The sequence below is a fragment of the Schistocerca piceifrons genome, chromosome 4 (assembly GCF_021461385.2).
Source record: "Schistocerca piceifrons isolate TAMUIC-IGC-003096 chromosome 4, iqSchPice1.1, whole genome shotgun sequence".
NCBI lineage: Eukaryota > Metazoa > Arthropoda > Insecta > Orthoptera > Acrididae > Schistocerca > Schistocerca piceifrons.
In genome coordinates, this window is record NC_060141.1 from 648,144,349 (window position 1) to 648,160,323 (window position 15,975).

Genomic DNA, 15,975 nt, shown 5'->3' on the forward strand with positions numbered 1-15,975 from the left:
AGAGAGAGAGAGAAGAGAGAGAGAGAGAGAGAGAGAGAGAGAGATGGCTCTCATCTCTAAGAAACTACTTGCAGGGGCGTATTACTTGAGCAGTTGTTTTTCGAACGGAACTATGTACTTCCTCTACATCTGAAAGAAGTAAAGACTGTCCCATGCAGCGCCAAGGGAAACTACATCACAAAAGTTACGGGAAGTGGAAGACGCGAGTGAGGAGAAGTGTGGGCTCAGGTTGGACAAACTGATGAGGCACCCTCCACTATAGAGGCGGTATCACCGTGGTTTTTCTTGTGTCAGTCTTAGTGCACCACCTGCGACTGAGTCCAAGAACCCGCAGCTTGTATGCAGCTCCACTTTCACTGAGGTCATCGAACAAGCTGAAACGTTTCATGTAGCAAGGACACAGTTCCAGAGCTAAAACCGTCACGCACAAATAAGCCGCGACAAATACCTCTTTAAAATTGCGTCCCGTAATGTGTGAATACCACACTGCGGATCACGCAGTGCATTCAGAAGGTTAGCAGTACTCCCAAACGGCACGGAAAGTCAATGAACACACGAACGACACGCTGCTGAATATCAAGAGGTGAAACTACAGTAAAATTACTATGGAGACAACTTTTTTGAGGTTTCACAAATGGAAAAGTGCAGGAACACAAAGAAAACAGCAACAGCGAGTTCCTTAAAAATTAAAAATCGCGAAAGGCTAACGTCCATCCAAGTTTTCTGTTCGATTTCAACCTCTACCAATGACGAGGAGAAAACCTATCGACTGCAGAACTCGTAAATAACGGCAATAACAATTGTGAGAAAATTCTACACCGAACTCAAAGGAAACTGTTTTTAGTCTCTAAATTGGAAAATCTAGGTATTATGTGTGTATTTAGTAATAGAATAACCAGCGATGTTGTTTTGTAAATCTGGTGTGAAACTGCAATGCGCTGAGGAAGAGGAAAGATAACAATTAAACATTCTAAACCCTTAAAAATTCGTAAATGAAATCTACATCCCTGGCCTACTTGTACAGTCGGTTAAAGTAGTGTGTCTTCTTTATGTGAACAGAATGAATGACGAATTAGAGAGTGAAGGCCCAACTCACGCCGATGACGACTGGAAGAAATATTAAATTAGCACTCAGAAATATTACTACGCATAGCAGCGATCCTACCGGTACTTCGGGAAGTCGTAGGGCATCAGTTTCAGAGAACCGCGAGCGTCCTACCTGAAAAATAAGAAATTTACCATGAAAAAACAGAGCATAGTACAAGTAAGCTAGGTATAAAATAAGCTGCAGAAGAAATTCGTAGAATATAATTGCTAGATAAATCACGGCAAGCAGAACAAGTTACGACTACTTAGGCCGGTATTACATTACCAAATTTATTTGACACAGCTGATTTGTCAAATGTATAAGACACACTAGTTCTTCGACTGAAATTCCACGTGGCCTAAGGCGTCTTGTCGCGGCGGTCTCCCTCTCCTCTCCTCTCCTCTCCTCTCCTCTCCCCCCCCTCGAAAAATGGTGGTATCCTCATCGTCAGTAGGCGTCACTGTGGTTTGTAGAAGCCAAACACACCAGAATTTTAAGAGGCGATACTGAATCATGCTAACGAGAACACATCAGAGAGTACACGAGCAATTTCTTTGGCTATTAATGAGTGGAACTGTGAAATAAGTGATGTTTTGGTTTATGCCTAATCAATTACTTGTAGAAGTGGTTGCGTTACCAATATGTTTTCAATTGATTGTGGCACCGACACGGTACGTTTCTAGACGTGGGTTCCAATTCAAGATGTTATCTACTTACTCCCCTGTACAAGTTTAGAAGTCTGTGACGCGAATTTCCCAACAGCCTGCATACCGTGAGATGTAATGGCCCTGTAACACTCCCTTGGAGCACGCCTGAACTCAGTTTTATGGCTGATGACTGCTCTCGATTGAGAATGACATGCCGTATTCCGCTCGCTATCAGCTCTTCAATCCGGTCTCATAGTTGGTCTGATATTCCACACGCATGCGTTTGAATTTGGCGGCAGTGCGAAACTGTATGGAATGCCTTTCGGAAGTCGAGGGACATAGTATCTTCCTGGGCGTCTGTATCTAGTGCTTTCTGTGTCTCGCGACGAAAAATGCGAGCTGGGTTTCACATTGCTGTTTTCGGAATCTACGCTGGTTCCTACAGAGGAGCAGAGGAGGTTTTTTTTGTCTCCCAAAATGTCATAATATGCTATCATAAAAAATATTCCGAAATTGTACAACAGACCAACGTTAGAGATACCGGACTATCGTTTTGTGCGTCTGTTCAATTTCATTGAAGTCTTCAGAAAAAGAATTAGACATCCAACAGCTGTAGCCTCTAATCAAGCGATCTGGTACTGATGTGAGTACCACTAGGCACAAATAAATAACCAACCAATTTCAAGGCCTCTACCTACCCTTATGTGCTGCTCTACATTCTGTTTTGCAACGTTTCTTTGGTTACCCGACAGTAAGAAAATGATAAAGTTGTGTTATATTCACCATTGAAGTGGTTTTGTGAATGTGCCGATGTGTCGCAATATACACCGGCGTCCAAAATTAAAGCAACAAAGGGAAATTTTGCAAGGTTGCATTTATTTTGCCACACAACAGTATAAACATATACTTATATGGATATGGTGTCTTCTTTCGGACATGTCTGAAAGGACTTCATTGATGATCTGCAGCCGCCGAGAACGAAATTAGATTTATATACTAATACCTTCAGCCCTCTACAACTCTATACGACTAAGAAATTTCTCGACACAACGAAGACGAGAATACTTCGGAACGGCAAAACATGTACGGCATCCATTTGTGACACCTAGTGTATACAAAATTCTGTGTAGTTGTAGGCAATTATACACTGGAACCACGTAATGAGCCAGTGACACCCGTTTAGCCGACCACGAAAGGAACCGCTGCTTGAGACAAACGGACACATCGAGATTGAAACCATCGAATAAAATTCACTGAGACCAGCGTTTTAGCAAAGATAGCGCATGTATAGAGAGCCCATACAGATTCGGAAACACCCTAATAATTGTAATTGGGAGGAAGAGAGTTAGGTTAAATGAAATATTTATACCAACTTTGCGCCAACAGATCGCTTGCTTTTAAAAGGAAAGTATGACGCCGGCTGGAGATGACCAAGCAATCGATATCGCATAACGAATGGCGGTGCCCTTTATAGAGCTCTATAAATTCGGTGGGCCCTCCAGCACTAATAAATGGTTTACTTCCTTCCAACCAAGGGACCTGTGCACTACCTTTCAGGCCATGCCCATACCCGATCTACTTTTTAAAAATATGACAACGCACAACAGACACTTGTGAATGTAGAGCAATCGGCACCCTGGATCACGTCGTCTAGGAATGTGCAATTAGATAAGGTGTTACAGACCAGGAACGCCATTGGTAACACGATAGTCTATAATATGAATTGTTAACTATAGACCTATATGGCTGAGACACAGTCAAGGAGAGGCCATACGTTTTGAGAAAGAGACGCTCCACGGTGGAATATCAACCTATAACAACCTTCTGGGCGCGATAAGGAGATGAGCCTCGGGGACGACCAGGAAGGATTTCCTGAGACCCTGAAAGCCGTCTCCCCATCTCTTCACCTTGGGTGTCGCAGCAGCGCAGCCCTGTGAATCCTGAGTTATACCTCACCGCGCCGGGGGCTCACTATCCAGACAAACGAGGTATCCAGGTATCCCGCTTCCTTCTGATACGAAGTAGAATAGTGCAGTGCAGTGTAATGTAATGTAATTTAGTGTAGTGTTGTATAGTAGTGTACTCCAGGACTACAAATCACAAAATTCGTGACCTACCAATGCTGCATAGGATAGCAGATCAGTAGCGTGTGCCTTCTGCATTACGGGTGAACACACACACACACACACACACACACACACACACACACACACACACACACACAGATATATGTATGTATGTGTGTGTGTGTGTGTGTGTGTGTGTGTGTGTGTCAGATGGCCAAAAAAAATAGTTCATACATTTTTTTAAAAATCTTTTTCTTTTTAAGTAGATGTTCTATGTAGACTTTTTCCTCGTAAACATCATAATGCTTAGTTACACTAACAAATTTAAAATTATATTAAAATACTCGTATTACCTGCTATATACATGTGAACTCATGTGCAACATTCGTTATGTTCTTGTATATAGATAACAGACTAAAAGATAACAGCAATTAATTACATAAATAAATGAAGGATTTCTAGCCGATTTTACCGTATGTGACTAGTCCTTTGCGACGTATTAACACCGGAAGCTAGAGGAAGCAGGGCAGTTACCTATCGGCGGACCGGGATCAACCACGGCATAACCGCATTTGAAAAACATTCATAGAGCAATGAAGCTTTTTTTCATCCCAGAGGCAAGCTAAAAATAGTTGCTACTCCAGCACCAAAGGTAAGTGCCTGTAGTAATCTAACTGTTCTGAGATATACTTATATTACAGAATTGTATCACAGGTCAGGGAAACTTTCACAGGTATCAGAGAAGTACAATCTCCAAGTAGTTCCTTGTTATATCCGCAGAAATCGTCACGAAAACGAAACAGAGTTCAAAGTTTTGTCAACTTTCTACGGAAACAATACAGTCTATTGACTTCAGTTGTACCTTGCTACGTCCGTCTCTCCCAGCAACACTGCCTCCAGAAATCGGAAATAGGCACAATTTAAAACAAGCAAATCAAAAACGGGAAAAAAAATACTGAAAGCACTTGACGTCTGGGCACGGAAGTTCACTTCAGCTTTCTCTTTAAGCTAGCCTCTTTGGGAAGAATAAATTTGCCGGCCACTGTGGATAGTGAGCTTTCGACTTTAGCAACACTTATCTATCATCGTTCCGCCCCAAGAGGTCCCACAACCGCCTCGCACATCCATGAGGGCTACTGAACAACTTCCACATTTTGACAACACAACTCAGTTTTGTAGCTTGCTTTGTTTTCGTGACTTATTCCAAATGTTGGAAGAATGCACTCTATTTTTCCTGCTAGCGTTCTCCCAAAACTGATACGAAGTATCTTAATGCAAGAAGTTACTTGCGATTTACAAGAAATACATATATAAAGAAAAACTCTACACTGTGCACAAATAAGAACGTAAATAGATCAATATTTTAATAAAAACTGCTAGAGCAGTGAGAATAGACAAGCCTATTTTAAAAAATTTAAAAACTTACAATGGATAAAACAAAGTAGTGTTGTTTACTGCATTCTAAATGTTGTTGGATGCGTTTGACCTCTAGCCTGAAGAGATATAGATGTTTTGAAAGCTCTGGAAGACACGACTGCCACTGAAAAGCTCTACTCAGTACAGGAATAAAACGCCAGGGGCGCTGCAATACACTTAGTTCACGTCTGTCATGAGATAGGGATATGCACATATACGAGTATAATGGCGGCAGCACCACGTATACAAGATGTAAAAGGGCAGCGCATTGACGGAGCTGTAGTTTGTATTCATGTGTTTCATGTGAAAAGGTTTCCGATGTGATTATAGCCTCACGAAGGGAATTGACAGACTCTGAAAGCGGGAAGGTAGTTGGAGGTAGGCGCATGAGACATTCAATTTCGGAAATCGTTAGGGAATTTAATATTCCGAGATCCGCAATGCCAACGTGGACAACGCAGTCGCCCACGGCCTTCATTAACAACCCAGAGCAACGGCGTTCGCTTAGAGCTGTCAGTGCTAATAGACAAGCAATACTGCGTGAAAAAAACAGCTGAAATTAATGTGTGACGTATGACGAATGTGTCTATTAGGACAGTGCGGCGAAATCTGACATTAATAGAGAGGCCATGGCAACCGACGAGGGAGTGCGTTCTCTAACAGTATGACACCGCCTGCAGCGCCTCTCCTGGGCTCTTCAGCGTATTGGTTGGACCCTAGACGACTGGAAAACCGTGGCCTGGTGAGATAAGTCCCGATTTAAGTTGATAAGAGCTGATGATAGGGTTCGGGTGTTGCACACTGCCTTGTTGGCATGGTTTCTTGAGGTCTGCGCAAGCTGGTGGTGGTTCCATAATTGTGTGGGCTGTGTTTACATGGAATGAACAGGGTCTTCTGGTTCAACTGAGCCGATCAGTGACTGGAAATATTTTTGTTCTGCTACTTCGAGACCATTTGCAGCCATTCTTGTATCCAGAACAACGATGCATCCCGTCACCGCGCCACAACTGTCTACGATTTGTTTGAAGAACATTCCGGCCAATTCGAGCGAATGATTTTGCCGTCCAGAACGTCCGACATGAATCTCATCGAACATTAAAGGGACATAATCGAAAGGTCAGTTTGTGCACAAATTCTCTCACCGACGCCGGGCAAAAGGAGGACCGATAGGATTTTATGAGATATTGCATTACTTTTGTCACTTCAGTGTAGACTCACTCACGACTTGTAATCTAGTGAGGGAAAAAACTCGCTTGTTTAGAAGGACGGAAATCATTAATCATTGGAATAATAGTAAAGGGTTATTAATAAGTAGTTCATGACTACGTGGCAACTAGGAGCCATACAGGGAAATGACATACATCAGTGGATAGACCATCTCTCCATGTTTCGATTAGTAGTAACCACTGTGGCGTAATTGCAGTGCACACCACAAGGGGACACGCGTGTCAGAACATGCAGACAATGTCTATCGGAGAAGTTACGTCACGATCCCATCAAATTTGCGATGGTAGCAGTTTTGGTTCTTTATATAACTGTAGCAGATAGTGTTTGTTTATAGTTAGAGCAGATTTCTGGTGTCGAAAACTTTGAAATGGGACGCTGTGCTGCACCCAAATGTAGAGAAACTCAACAGAAGGGATAAGGTTATTCAGATTCCCTACGGGAAACAATCAGAGAGAAAAATGTAGAGCAGATACATGGAAATCGACTATATATTCGAACTGGTCAGACATGAGTGACTAGTTTCGTAATTACAGCTATGACGACGTATTTTTCTGGAGAGCTTACGTAAATACGGTTTGTGCAGGATTCACTTTGAAAATGATAGAAGAAAGCTGTTAGAATGGAATGCACTGCAATAAACACTAGTATTTGGAAATTTCAGGGTAAACCTTTTGCTGTACCACACGATTTTAATCACAGATCTGAACTGAAACAGTTTGAAGGAAAATCTGGACTTCATGGAGTGCACTAATTTTTGGGAAACTCCTGCCTGTTTCTAGCTTAAAATATAGTCAGTTACCTGTATTCGTCACGCAACGCAAGATGTTTTTGTTACTGCAGTAACAATATTGCTTGTTCCGTTATCCCTAGAAGTGAGTGTGCTGAACTTTGATTTTGTAGCACATTTTTCTCTGTCATCCCATCATTCAACGGCGGTGATTTGAGTGGAGGTGTGACAACCTTATCTACGGACCTATTGTGGCCAGTATGTTCGTACTGCTTACACTAAATGTGAGGATGATGAAGTCCTGCGTTATTACTCATTTTCAAAATTTTTCATGACAAGGTTCCCTGAAATGCATCCTGTTCTCCCTGAGGATTGTAAAAAAAAGGTTCAAATGGCTCAGAGCACTACGGGACTTAACTGCTGAGGTCATCAGTCCCCTAGAACTTAGAACCACTTAAACCTAACTAACCTAAGGAAATCACATACACCCATGCCCGAGGCAGGATTCGAACCTGCGACCGTAGCGGTCACGCGGTTCCATACTGAAGCGCCTAGAACCGCACGGCCACACCGGCCGGCGAGGATTGTGAAAATACACATTTCAGAAGTGTGTTCAGTTACACACACACACGGCACAATTTCAAGAATATCGTGGAATTTATTTCCTGTACATGTTCTCCATTCATGAACGAGAACACACAATTCTCGATATACTGTGCTAGCTCTGTGCTAGCAATGTGTACCAAACAACGATTAATCGGGTGTTGTACGAACAAACAGGACAGCTAGAACTCTACGGTGTGGATATTGTTAGGGAATTTTCACGTGTGGAGCTTTTCCCTTTGCTCCAGCTGAACTGCCAGTATCGGCTTGGAATGACATCCATTTGTGAACACAGCAATGTAATTTCAGATTCAAAAGTACCCAAAAAGCGATATACACTTCCGAAATTAAATACATTGTCACGTACGTCACACCATATCGTGACGGCTCCGTTAGGAATTTTGGTGTCCAAACCTCTCTGTATAGACCTTGCATGCAAACAACGTACCGAATTGGAGTGCATTTCGCGCCTGCGGGTAGGCAACCCAACCACCTGATTTCCAAAGCGGGCTGCTGTCGTTGTGCAAATAGCCATATCCCACTCACGTATTGACGTTTGCCAATATACAAACCGTGTCCGCATCGAGCACCAAGTCTTTTAAAAACTTTGATAAATGCTCCATCATGGAATAAATGTCTATTTTCTATGTCTCTCTTAGTTTTCGCACAGTCGTCTTCTGGAACCCCCACAGATACTTATGTACAGTATGTGCGCCCCCCCCCCCCAAAAAAAAAAAAATAAAATAAAATAAAATAAAAAAACATCGACCAACTTCGGAGACAGGTCCCTTATACAGAAGTAAGTAAAGTATCTGTGGTAAACATGCCACCTGAAATGTATACCTACAGGTATGAACACTTGCACATCTTCGATACTATGAAACATATCTCTTCTGCTGGTAGGTATCTGCTTTCCATATTCTGGGAGGAGGAAGAACTGACCAAAACAACACAAGCATGTCTAGTGAACATGAGGTCTAGAAAGCATACTTTAAGACCTATGAGCACTTTTTCATCTGCTCTAATGCGAAAAACGTTCCTTCTACTGAAAAGGTGCCCACAGCACGAGGTCTGTTTTAATAGTAACGAAGAAGCAGGTATGCGCTTTCGATCCCTTGTTTACAAGACACTTTCTTGTGTCAGTGAAAGGAACCTGTAACTGATGTTTGTCGGTGTTTTCTGTGTTCTGTTTTCTATATATACTGAACGAAAATATTCGTTTTATAACAGAAAACTACAAAGTTATGCGAAGTTTTTCAAAAATGGTAAAATAATGCACGGACAATCTGCAAATCGGATAATAGTGCCTACAGCGAAATAGCCTGGCGCAAGTCTTTCAGCTGGACGCCAATTCAGTGACTTGCGTATCACGGACCCAATTGGTGTTCCCAGCGGTCATTCACAATAGTACTGATCGGACCCGACGTAATTTAATTTCTGTGATCGGCCGAGATTCTGTGTATCCAGCGTGGCAAGATCACCGTATAATCCATACTTTGATAATCGGGAGCTTGCTGTATACACTGGTCGGCGACAATATTATGACCACCGGCTACTATCTATACAAAAGCGTCCCCGCGATAGCCGCGTCACCTGACGAGGAATGACTGCTAGTGAGAGACAAGCACGGTGCATGTTGTATCGATGAGCGTGCTGTCTGTGTGTAGAAAAGGGAAACCACGATCTATCCGAGTTTGACCGAGGGCAGATTGTGATGGCCCGGAGGCACGGCACCAGCAGTTACGAAGCTGCAAGACTCGTCTTGTGTTCGGTAAGTGCTGTGGTTCGTGTGTTCAACCCGTAGCGAAACCAAGGTGAAACTGCTTCCAGACATTGCGGGGTTGGGCGGCCGTCATTACGTATGTCTGACGTCGCAAGCCAGGCAGACTGTAAAACAGAACAGGCTCGAACTGTGGCGGAACCAGCATCAGACTTTTATGCTGGGCAGAGTAAAAGTGTGTCTAAACGCACAGTGCATCGAATACTCTTAACGACGGGCCTCCGCTGCTAACGACGCATGCATTGGCCAATGTTAACAACACGACATCGGCAACTACGACTGAAATGGGAACGTGACCATCGGTACTGGACACTGGCGCAGTGGTAGAGCGATGCATGGTCTGACAAATCCAGATACCTTCAACATTATGCAAATGTGACAGTGCGGATCCGTGCTCTTCCATGGGAACAGTTCCTTGACACCTGTAGTGCGGTACGGAGGCCACTGCGTTCTGGGGAAATTTGACGTGCGCACTCATGCAAGAGCAAGGTGTATCGTCAACTGGTTGGAGACCACGTACACCATTTCATGACAATGTTTCCCGACGGCAGTGGCATTTCTCAACAAGATAATGCGCCTTGTCACAAGACCAAGAGTGTGATGGAGTGGTTCGAGGAACACAGTGCAGTGGCGAGTTCCACTGAGCACTATGGGACTTAACTTCTGAGGTCATCAGTCACCTAGAACATAGAACTACTTAAACCTAACTAACCTAAGGATATCACACACATCCACGCCCGAGGCAGGATTCGAACATGCGACCGTAGGGGTCGCGCGGTTCCAGACTGTTGCGCCTAGAACCGCTCGGCCACTCCGGCCGGCCCTCCAGCGATCTACCAAGTCCTCATTGCTTCCATCCCACGACGAGTCGCCGCTGTAATCCGTCCCAAAGGTGGACAAGCCGGCCATTAGGTGTACACGTAAGTGTAGGAGGGAAAACAGCTTCCACCCACCCATAGCGTCTCGAAGCAGGTACTGAGCAACAGCTGTAGTCTGTACGCCTCTCTGGAGTCCTCCCACGATCGTGCGCTCCAGAGATATTTCGGTGCGTGTTCAGAGCAAGGCTGTGCGATAATTGCGGCCGCGGTACGGCGCGCTCGACTGCGCGGCCAGGCGCTGGCCGCGGGCACAAAGCGGCGTGAGAAGCGAAGCGGACCCGACTTTCACTGCGCTTCCCACGGCGGCCGCCGTGTCCGTCGTGCCGCGCTGTGCTGCGATATGCCGTGCGGCGCCGGAAATCCCGTTGTAAAGCGCGCACGCAGCCCTCGTTCTGCGGGACACGCCACGGCACGCCAAGCCGTGTCCTCGACACGACAAAGTTGCCACCGCACTGCGACACTTGCCGCGCCGCGCCATGCTAATTAGCGAAACGCCCCGCGCGCTATTCTCGTTTCGCTTGTTCCGATTTTAAATCGCTTTGCACGTCTCCCCATATCTTACTGTCACATGCCAAACAGCAGCGTTGCAACTTCTTCACTTACCGTCCTCTAGTGCTTGATTTGTAAAAAAACGAGGTTTCGGTACTGTGACCTATGGCGATGTTGTATTGAAATTTAGAAGCTTTACACGTTATTTTAATGTTTTGTTTTGTCAGATATACAGGTACAGCGTACCGGCGCAAATCAAGCACTGCCATTCACTACGATCTAGATAAGCTCTGCACTGTATTGGAGCAGTATCAAGTTAGTGCAACACAGCAATTCTTATTTTTCTTTGGCAAACATCTTGGCGGCAAAAGAAGTATTTCACTTTGCAGGGGGGTGTGCACTGCTGTGAAACCACCTGCCGAAGTGGGACTCAGACCAGGTCCCTCCCTCACTTTTACTGCCAGCACTATTCGAGTACGAATCAAGATCCGCCTTCAAAGATTCAATTCTGCCAGTCTGATGCCGTCTATGGATGCCTCATCCTTTCTCACAACCTTGCGATCCGGTCAAGGTCTGGGATGGCAGCCATGTGTAATATTTTAATCCATGTCCCTCTCCCCCATCTACACCTCAATCAAGGGAGGAATATTAGGACTGAACGCTCCATTGATGAAGAGGTCACTGGAAGCGAAACATTCTGTTTAACGATTAAGGGAATGCGCTATTGACATAATACTTCAATGCCTGACAACTAACTCGGACAGTCACACATCTCAATTATTCCACTTTAAAAAAGTTAAAATTTACTCTGTCTAGAAGTGTCACAAATGGAGTTAATCATGTCGCAAAAGTTCGTGGGAGTAACAATGTGTAGGTATGAAGTGGAGAGACCACATCCACTCACTTGCAGGCTAACTGAATTGTAAGACCTGTACATTAATACTGCTTAAGTGTGCGACATCTGGCTAAGGCTGGAGCAACAATCATCAGTTTCTACATAATGGGAGGAGTGATCTGTCACAGCCCTTCTAAATTGGCGTAACTCTGAAATTTCATACTAGGAGAACACAAAGAAAGATACCATATATTTCGCGAAAAACAGTTTGAATTACAGAAGCCACCTGTCAGCGCAGACACTGGAATTTTCTTCAGTCCTGGAAATATCCATCCCGCAAAGATAGCTGATTGGTTAAATGATTAAAGGCGCCAAACTATGAAATCATCTGTCCTTCCTATCTGGTAAGTCAAGTCAACAGAACTACACACCACAGAATGGTCTAGTGCGCGAAACCCAAGGGAAGAAAACCCCAAGTCTACAGAAGATCAACAAAGCCTAGAAAAAGAAAGAAAGAAGAGGGAAAGGGGGGAAAACGAAGAGATGCTCCCGATCGGCAGAAAGTGCGATGGGAAACATACACCCCGCCACTTACCAGTGGCACCCCACCCAACAACATTAGCGACACGTATACGTTGACAGAAGCACCGGAAAACAGAGGAAGAAAGCCAAATCAAACACAACACGCGGGAAGGGAGAAGAACAGGTAGGGGCGGGGGCTCCGGCATACCACCATACCCAGACGCCGCTGCCCGTTCGAGGCAGAGGCGGCAATATTACGTCGTGCCAACTACTCAATGTGCCAGAAAGGCTGCGGCGTCCTCTTTCAAAGAAAGTGGTAAGCCGCCGCCGCTCCCCCCCCCCCCCCCCCCCCCCCCCAACAAAGAAACCATAAAACTATGTCACCTGCTCAGGCATTGTCAGGTAACACCATGGGTAGCAACTAAGAAAGATTATAAGAATCCGATGCAAGGCGGCTAGGTTAGAACAGTCTATATGAACCATCGTCATATGGGCACCAGAACAACAGTGGGGCGGATCCTCGCGACATAGGGGATAACAGTGAGCTTGGCAAGTATGGTCGATGCGGAACTAGCAAAGAATGATGGACCCTTGCGTGAGGATCACTTGGAAGACCTCCACAAATTCGTGGTCTCCTTTACTGACCGTAGTTTGTTCGGCAAAGTCAGAATATACCATTCTGCATACCAAATCCTTCGAGTCTGAAGGCATAATACCAATCGAAGGTCCGATTCCGGAATACCGATGAAAACAGGCGGCTTACCTGCAGCCAATTTGGCGGGCAGCCTCTCAGCATGTTCATTCCCCGGGATCCCAATGTGACCCGCAGTCCACACACAGACCACCAAGCATGAACACTGAGGACAAGAACGGAATCCTGATAGTCAAGGACAGTGAATGGCGAGGATAACACTGGCTAAAAGGTTGTAAACTGCTCGAAGAGTCGCTACAGATGAGGTGCACTCACTGGTGCAGGAACGAATATGTTACAGAGCACGAGAGATGACTATCAAATCCGCAGTGAAAACACTGCAGCCATCCGGCAAGGAGCGGAGTTCATTACATCCCACATAAACCTAAGCAAAGTCAGTGTGAACAGCAACCATCTAGCCATCAGTATACAGTATTTCTGAAACCGAAAATGCGACGATAATGGAAAGGAATTGGCGGCGGAGGACCTCAGGACGAGAAGAGTCTTTCGGACCTTATGATATGTCAAGACAGAGCTGTGGATGGGGGATGCATGACGGAGGTGTACGTGAGCAGGCCCGGAGAAGGGGTGGAAGAGGGGAAAGCTGGCCTTCAGAAAGATGGAATCTGATGCGGATGGCGATCGCGACACCAGACGTGGTCAGCCGTTGCGGCAGGTAGTTCTTCGTATCGGAAAGAGGAGACAGTAGGTCGGGTGCTCCAGGGAGCAGTATAAGCGATCAACTGTTGTTGGTGCAAAACTCGCAATGGCTCCAAACCGCAGTCCTACTCAGCATTTGAAGAAATATTACAAAGGCGAAAAAAATTGACATGTTTAGTATCTGTTTTTAACATTCTTAGGAACGCTAGAGCTTTTTACTACACGTGAATTTTAGATTTTGTAGGTAATTTTTGTAGATGACAGAAGCTTTAAGAAGGATTCCTTTCATTGCAGAGAGCTGGTGGCTGTGGTGATCGTCAGCGAAGCAATTGTGGCGTTACCTTGTGTCTCCTACTACGAGACGGTATATGAAACTGAAACACTGATATCGATGTTTAATTATCGAGTATTTATGTATTATAACAGAGTAGAGAGCGCTTAGGTATGGAAGAACTACAGGACAGAGGTACTGGCCACTGAGCTTTGCAAGAAAGCTGAAAATTACTACAAAAGGAAATAATTTATTTGTATAAAAGAAACGGCTTTCCTTTATCACAATAACGTTAGTTTTCCCTGTAGTTACATTGAAGACACAAACGCGACGGTGGGGAGCGAGTGAAAAGAAGTGTTTCGCGGGTACCCCGAAGGGTTCTACTCTGTGACGTAGTGACAATGTTACGAAATCTAATGTTACGAAATCCAGCATTACAAAATGTATTTCTGCGCTGTAATTATAGACAAAATTATCTTTCACGTTCGATAAGACATTAATAGTATTTGTCCGTCCAAATTCCGAAGTCCTACCCTATCGTGAAATTCGGAAGGTCGTGTTGATGGTTTCGGATATTCGGTGATGCCAAGACCACTCATGCCACTGCTTTCAGTAGACGTTTGTTTCTGCTTCTACAAGGCAGAAGAGTATATGAGGAACTGTTAATCTTAAGACTGATCGACATGATGGGTGTCTAGTGATGGATTGCCTTCTAGGCTCAATTAAACGATGTTATTATTATTGGGGGGGGGGGGGGGGGAGGAGGAGTCTTGTGCATAGTTTGAATCGGCTTGCCATGAAAGCCTCTCATGTGTCAGTCTTTTCATCACAGAGTAGAACTTGTACACTGCATCCTGAATTCTTTGTTAGATATGTCCAGTGTCCTTGACAGTTTTTACCCTCTGTATCCTGCTGCTACCAAGGAATTTATTCCTTCATATATATTAATAATCGTCCTATCATTGTGACGTTTACCCCGTGTCGTCCTCCCTATCGATTCTGCGGAGAGCTTCCTCATTGTTTACCTCATTCGTCCACCTCATTTTCAACATCCATCTATGGCAACGCATGTCAAATGATTCGTTGCTCTTCTTTTTTCCCCCCGGTCACTTCCACAGAATGCTGTGCTCCAAACGCACGTTCTCAGAAATTTCTTCTTCAGGTTAAGGCCGATACTTCACACGAGATTTCTTTCTGGTCAGAAACGTCCTTTTTGCCTGTTCGATTCTGCTTTCTATATCGGCCTTACTTAGTCCGTCGTGTATTATTTTACTTCCAAGGTAGCCCACCTGTATGATCGGGACAGCCGTTTGTTGTACTTGGAATCCTCTTTTGGGATAACTTGACGACAGAGAAACAATACATGTCTTACGGAATACAGATACTATACTTTTCAGTAACAGAAAGCGTTGCAGACATCTGGGATTTCGGTGGACCACTTCGGGCAATAATAAGGTTGTTTTTGTGAGCGCAACGTCAAGTACACAGTACTTTCACATACAGGCACATATTCACTGCACTTATTTTCGTACGTCGTAAAATCAGTCACCTTGAAATCTACAATGGTATTTGCAAACACTCTGCTTTCTACACAAATATCTGCAGTAAACTCTATAACCAACACAAGAGTAAGAGCCTGCAGTATCTTCCCCGTTTTTGGCTGTACACTGTTCTTTAATGGATACCCTTCAGCAGCGAAGCCCATGCAGAAAAAAAAAAGTTTGTACCTATCCACCCTCAAATACATCTCCCAACTCTTCACTCTTTACGCCACAGCTTTCGCGACGCCAGCACATTTTCTCTGCTAACGGTTCACGAACACGCGAATGCCACATAAAGGAAGGCAAAAATAGCTCGGACTTTTCTGCACGCTTGATGGTCTCCTCTTGTAGTCATTCCATTAGTATAGCCGCAGCAAGAATATTACCTCCCCCCCCCCCCCCCCCCCCCCGGTCTATAACCCATCTTCTTTAAACTTAGTGTGAGTTTGATACTTTCCGTTCACACTTCCCAGCTCTTTTTTGGAAGAACCAGTGAGAAGCCAATGTGCATACATATCGCAACAATATTACACAA

At 44.6% G+C, this 15,975-nt stretch overlaps 1 protein-coding gene across 3 annotated transcripts in view; it reads right to left on the bottom strand.

Moving 5' to 3' along the window:
• Positions 1-15,975, bottom strand: part of LOC124794783 (serine/threonine-protein kinase tricornered) — a 583,408-nt gene that overhangs the window by 347,480 nt on the left and 219,953 nt on the right. The window contains exon 1 of one of the 3 annotated variants that reach the window (XM_047258424.1): positions 1,166-1,206. The exons of the other annotated variants lie outside the window; for them this stretch is intronic. The gene's annotated coding sequence lies outside the window, so the exon portion shown is untranslated. Of the gene's footprint in view, positions 1-1,165; positions 1,207-15,975 lie in introns of those variants that run through there. 3 annotated transcript variants of the gene reach the window in all.